Here is a 7,009-nt window from a genome sequence, read left to right on the forward strand (position 1 = left end):
ACCTATGAGAGTGAAGGTGTCCAATATTTATTGAGTGATTAGTTGTCCAAACTCCAAAGTGATTTAAAATTGGACCATGGGTGTTTTAGATAAGAAGATAAGGTTGAGTCGTATTGGGCCCCTAACGAGGTGTCAAGTTGTAAAAGATCAGGTCATCATCAATGTTTAAAGAGAGTCAAGACATTGAGGTCTTATAAATATGTATTGAGTGTGAGCAATTCAATAATATATAGAAATTTTGTACGCACAATCTTGTCGTGTATCTCTCTATCTCCATTTCTCAATTTAGTAATACAGAATTTAATGTAGCAAAGGAGGCCTTTCTTGTAGGATAAAAAGGGCAAAGAACAGGATCCTCATGTTCCATTAAAAACTAAGAATTGTGTGGTAGATCTTTCTCCATCCCCTTGTTGCAGGGCTTGCCGAGAGCCTCATAAAGAATATGGGTGTGCAGTTTTTAAGGATCTGGTTGATAACGTTCAGGTTGAGCATATCCTAAGCAACATTTTGATGCATCAAAGGACAATCAAATGCCATGTGTACTGTGTTGAGAAATCTAGGGCATAGCAATTAGGAGATTTCTCTATGATAGATAACTGCTTGTGAATGTTTTTTACTTCTTAGATTAGGATCTTCTTTTACTTAAGTTATTATAGTGTTCTTCTTCATCAAACAGCTACCAATGCATAAACCATAAAGAGACAAGGCACAAAATATAGGCGATCAGCCAGGGCCAAAACCTCTCCCACTTGAGAGGAAAACCCAAATGAATTCTTCTTCTTATAGAGACTTCAATTGACGAATACCAAGACCAAGACCCTTGACCTATTTGCCTCTCCAAGACCAAGTCACAAAGCTTCCTTGATAAGATCTTCTTCCTTGAGTCAACGATAGTCAACTCTCTTGCTTCTTCCTCCTTCTTGGCTACCCTTCAGAACTTTGGTCCCTTGAACAGATCTGAAACTTTTCGGCCCTAATTCAGAGAGCCCTAGATTCGGTCCTTGAGCAATCTGACCTTCAACCTTCTTCGTTGGAGAGAGAGAGACTCACCTTCCTTAACTCGGCTAGAGGATCTATTAGGCTTCCCCCAAATCTTCCTTCTTCATGATGACTGTAATACCTGAAGTATCTTGGCTCTTTCTGCAACAAAGGGTTCTGAAATCTCACACGTGTGAAGTGTATATTACCCAAAAACAGTCCCAAAACACTTCGCTTTTTCTTGCCTTCTCTAGTGATTTCCGCACTTCTCCTTATTTCAGACCTTGACCAAAATTCTTGCTTCTAAAATGAGGCCGAGCTGCCTATTTATAGTGGTTGCCCATGAAAATAAGCCGACATGAGTTGAGGGTGAGCCGACATGTCCTTTGGTGCAATTCCATTATTCCATCTTGAAGTCGACTTGAAGGAGATGCTTTAGCTTGGCCTTGGAGGGCCTTTTTATTCTTTTAATGACTCATACAAATATGTAACATGCCCAAGAAGGGTCCTTCATACATGACATTGACTCAATTTGACTTTATGACCAATCCTAAGGGCTCACAATGGGAGCCTTACCTAAAAATAAAATTCCTTGCTCATGAAACCCACAAGACAAGTATTGCAATAATAATTTTATTTTTCTTCTTTGTATCAATTACATAAAATCACAATTACACATGTCATTATGAAGATTGAACCTAGTTACACTTTTCAACACTCCCTCTTAACTAGGGAGGTATTCATAATGGTACTTGGTCATTCTCAATCTGAAGAATTCTCATAAGAAGAGTTGGATTGGTAACCCATCTGTTTAGCATCATATCAACCAGAATTGTCACATAGAAAGGCCTTGACTAACAACTCTATCTCTCCACAAGATCATAGCACAATGTTGGCGAGACCAATGATGTATAAACACCCTCATCATTGTCTCTCTTGGAACATACCCCACCCAGGTTCTTAGAGTGTGTTCCACCAGAACTATTCTTATCTTGGATTCCCAGTCCTCAAAGAATATCGGTCCTCTATGACTACTCTTATCTTGGATGTCCTAACTCATCCTCAAAGAGTATCGAATGCCAGATGTTTACCCAATCCTCCATTATGTCTTCCCAAGTGAAGACAAGAATGTCTATCTCTCTCCTCATGGCCTTCACTAAGACTTACGACTGTTAGTCCTGGTCTAGTGCATGACACATGAGATAGAGAACCACAACTGTCACTCCCTCTTAACCAGGGATGACCAACCCATTCCATAAAGGAATGTACCCAAGCTCCCTCTTAAATAGGGACTTGACCAAGCTCCCTCTTGACTAGGGACTTGCTTCCAGTAGCTCTCTAGGTGGAGATCATGGGACAACCAGCTACTTGTAGAACTCCTTCCTTTGATGTCATGAATTTTTCTTCTTTGTCAAGGAGTCTACATTTTACGAGACTTCTTCGTAGGGCACAGACCATCCATCACTTTCATCATGAGTTAGTCATGTCTTTATTCCTTTCATTGGAAAGTGATCCATCAATTCATATCATGCCATGTTTCCTTAAGGATCTTTCACCCTACTTACATGGACATTAGTGGTGGAAGATATCCATAGCTCTTCCCTCGGTTGCCCTACATCATCCCATCCAGATATTATCCAAAAATAAGAAATGAATCATTTACATTTGTGATGGTTGTAGAGCCTTGAACCTGTACCTCCTTACACACCCTCTCAGCCTTCTTTTCCCATTCATTTCCTTCTTTTCCCACTCATTTTATCCATCAAGTTGCTTAAGTCATTGTATTTTAGGACTTTTTTCATGGTTTTTTTAACTATGCTAATGACTGTTGTTTGGTTTAGAATTTTGATTCAGAATGCTGCGTTTCCGCAGCCAACACAGGTTTCCGCAGCTGATCCAGGTTTTTGCAGCCAGCACAAGATTCCGCAGCTGTTTTATTAAACGATATGTTACAGGTGTCCTCTGAGAAGATGAGCCACATGGGCAAGTTCCAGGGGTCAAGGACATGGCACGTGTCCCTCCAGAGCACCCAGAACAGCCATAAAAGCCCGCGGTCAACGAGGAGGCAAATACCGGTCAACAGAAGTGTTCAGCGGTGGCACGGCTCTGCGTTGCTCTGTTTTTGGGCACGTGACGCTAGGTGGCATCATCCTCAGCCACGGAGACAATCTAGAAGCACGAATCCAACAGCCATATTCTCCAGATTGAATGAACACGATGACAGTTACCTAGATCCGGGGACGCAGAGGATTCACGTGTTTTTAAACAGCTGGTTGAACAGCATAGATCTCGTTAAAGTAGTTTGCTTTCTCCTTATAAATAAAGCGTCCTTGAACGCTGTAGTTAATCGTGTAATCGTTTTTAATGTAATTTTGAGCTCCCACTGTACTTTTGCATTTGCTGTCAATACATGAGAAGACTGTTTTGCATTTAAGCGTATAACTGTTCCTTGAACCGACTGAAGTAGGCAAAGGGCCCCTGTTTGCTGAAGCCCTGTACAGTAACCTTTAATTTCTTGCATTTCTTTTTCTTGTTTCATGTATATTAGTTGTACAGATGTCTTTTAAATTGTTGCGTTTTTATTTCTTTTCAACATGTATATTAGCTGTACATAAACTTTGATTTCTGTTGATTTACATTTCTGCACTTTTATGTTCATGACTGATCAGTGTGTTATGCAGGTTTCTTAGGCAAGCCCGGGACAGTTTTCCTTCTTTTCTTTTCATAACTAGTGGCATGCGTGATCATCTTGTCTATGTTGCTGACATTCATTGTTTTGCAGTTTTGATTTTCCTTACTGTCATTTCTTTAACTTGCATATTTACTTTCTGCTCTTAGATATCAAGTTGTTCATCTATTGATGGTTCCTTTTCCATAATCAAATAACTTTATTGGGAGCCAAAATATCACTTAGTATAGCTTGATTTAGTTTGCTTTAGAACTCACATTACTTGACTTATTCATAACTGTTTCTTACATGATAAATTCAGCTGAAAGGCAAAAGGTTAAGAGAAAGTTAAAGTATTGTGACTAGTCTCTTTTATGTAGTTTCACTTAGATTTCACATTGCTTAACATTTCATGATATCTTTTCATAGAGAAGATTAAGTTGAAGAGTTGAAATAGTGTGAGATAGTTGTTCTTACTTTTAGTTGGATTTAATATAGATTTCATTTTCATTTTCATTCAGCAGCAGAGATACTGGGCCGATGTCATTAGTCCTTTATTTGATGTCTTTATTTTCCTTTAAGAGTTGATTTTATTGCAGTTGTTGTTCAAGCTTTCTTGTAGAATACTTTTTAAGTTTTGAGAAATCATTTAGAGATCACCACAATCATCCACATTTCACTTGCTTTATTACATTTCCATCACATCACAGTAGGAAAGATACATTCGAAAACAAACTTAAAAAAAGCTAAAAACGACAAAAGACTAAGAAAACGGTTACCTAAGTACATATAGTACACCTCACTTCATCAGCTTACGAGCCCCGGGTTGACATTTAAAAGTTGCAATTTAGACATCACTAAATTGACCAAACAATGGTCTTTCATCGTGACATCTTCTAGCTTGCATCAGCATCTTGCATACAACATTGACATATCTCCCAAAGATATATGTTGTCAAGGGTCTCTTTCTTTTCCGGACTTCATTAGAGTCCTCATATCTTTCATGGAGATATCCTAGTCAAATCTCTTAGTCCTCAGATGTTGATTGCCTTCTTCATGGTTGCACATTCCACGATCTCTTTCCTTCTTTCTTTGCACATTTTCTTCCCCTGAACTTTTAATCAGAGTTCCTCCAATCATGGTCAACCACCTCATATTTCATGTGAGGACATAATATGTTGATTTCATCTAGACAATGTGTGACTCATGCTTTCTTGCATCCTTTCAAAGGAGGAGATACTTTCTTTTGATCATGCTCTCGAGATAGAGCATTTATCCATGTTTACCTGCAACCATATGACATGACTCTACAATATCGAATGTAAGCATACATACCTCATTTTCCTTTATGTCATCCAGACTTCCTTCAACAGCTTCCTTGATTGAAAGAACTTCAATCCCTTGATCTGCTTCACCTCTTTTGTCATCATCCCATGAATTCCACAAGAATGCAAAAAGATGCTGGCAGCTGAATTTGAGATGAAGGATCTAAAATTGATGCACTATTACCTAGGTCTAGAAGTATAGCAAAATCCTAAGAAGATATATTTGGGGCAAGGAAAGTATATCATCAAGTTGTTGCAAAAATTTGGGATGATGGATTCCAAGCCCATGACTACTCCTCTAATCACTAATCTCAAAAAGTTGAGGAGCTCTGACTCAAGTCTCGTGGATCTTACCTCCTATCGCTAGTTGGTAGGTTCTCTGATGTATTTGGTAAATACTAGGCTGGATATATGCTTTGTTGTGAACAGCCAAGCCCATGACTACTCCTCTGATCACTAATCTCAAAAAGTTGAGGAGCTCTGACTCAAGTCTCGTGGATCTTACCTCCTATCGTCAGTTGGTAGGTTCTCTGATGTATTTGGTAAATACTAGGCTGGATATATGCTTTGTTGTGAACATCCTCAGTCAATTTCAATTGGAGCCTTGTCATGATCACTGGATAGCTGCCAAGCATATATTGAGATATCTTTGTGGCACGATACATCACTACCTAAAGTACAATAGCAAGGAAGTCAAGTTGATTGGCTTCACAAATTTTGATTGGGGTGGCAGTGAGACCGATGGAAGAAGCACTACTGGTGGATGCTTTAGTTTGGGATCTGCCATGATCTCATGGATGAGTAGAAAGCAAGATCTCGTTGCTTTGAGTAGTGTTGAAGCAGAGTACGTGGCTGCATGTGAAGTAGGAAAGGAGGCTGTATGGTTGAGGAAGATTCTAACAGATTTGTTCGAGAAGCCTTTGGATCCTACTGTGATTAATTGTGATAATCAAAGTTGTATCAAGATGTCTGGAGATCTCGTGTTTCATGCTAGGACGAAGCATATCAACAATAAGTTCCACTATATTAGGAACTTGGTGCAGGATGGGATCGTGAAGCTACAGTATGTCCTGACAGACAATCAAGTAGTTGATATACTAACAAAGTCTCTTCCTAATAAGTTTGAATATCTTAGAAGCATGCTTGGTTTAGTTGATATTGTTGATTTTGTTGATGATGATAAAAGTTTGGAAGAGATTTGTTGAGGCCTTGTGTGTGAGACACATTGCCTGGGAGGACATCTGGCCGGCACTATGTGTTGATGTCTAGTTCCCGAAGTAGGGAGGGTGGCGTTGGTCATGGAGCTCTGACCTCGGATACGCACCTAGATCCCTAGGTTGATGGTTAGCAAGTAAGCTTGATGGTACCAGTGTTTTCAAAACCATTTTTAAAAACCGGTTACCGGTCAAACCGGCCGGTTAGCAAGGCTGCCGGTCTAAACCGGCCAAAAAAACCCGGTTGGGTTGGGCATTTCGCCAGTTTTTAGCCCTAACCGGTGAAAAGGTTCTGTCCTAAACCGGCCAGTTTTAGGCACGCCCACTGAAACATGCAAAAAGCAGTTTTTTGACTGTGGTTTAGGGGTTTTGGGGGTGAACTAAAGGTGTTTTGACTGTTGACAACTTGTTCACTATGAAATAACATCAACAGGTAACAGCTGTAACAAGTAACATGTGTGCTATTATGAAATAACATGAAAAGTGTCTAATTATAAATGTATATATTGAATAATGACTGAATGGTTGTTTACAATCAATCGTGACAAAATATATATAGACATTGGCTATTCACAAGTACAAAGGGATACGACCCTTTGTAAATTAAGTCTTAATATTATCAGAATTTGTTATTATCATTACCTATTATGTATGTTAATTGTCTCCCTTTCAAATAGGGAATATTGGGAGATTCCCTCTTCTTGATTTGTTCTACATGGTACTTTCAGTTTAGGTTGTAGAAGGTCACCCCCTCTGATTTTGAGTTTGAATATTTGCAAGGTTTGTTTCTAATGTGGTTATAATATTTATAAGGTCTTCTATTT

The sequence above is a fragment of the Pinus tabuliformis genome, chromosome 2_1 (genome assembly GCF_031772625.1).
Source record: "Pinus tabuliformis cultivar Carrire ecotype Pingquan chromosome 2_1, CPIR1, whole genome shotgun sequence".
In the NCBI taxonomy this organism is placed as follows: Eukaryota; Viridiplantae; Streptophyta; class Pinopsida; order Pinales; family Pinaceae; genus Pinus; species Pinus tabuliformis.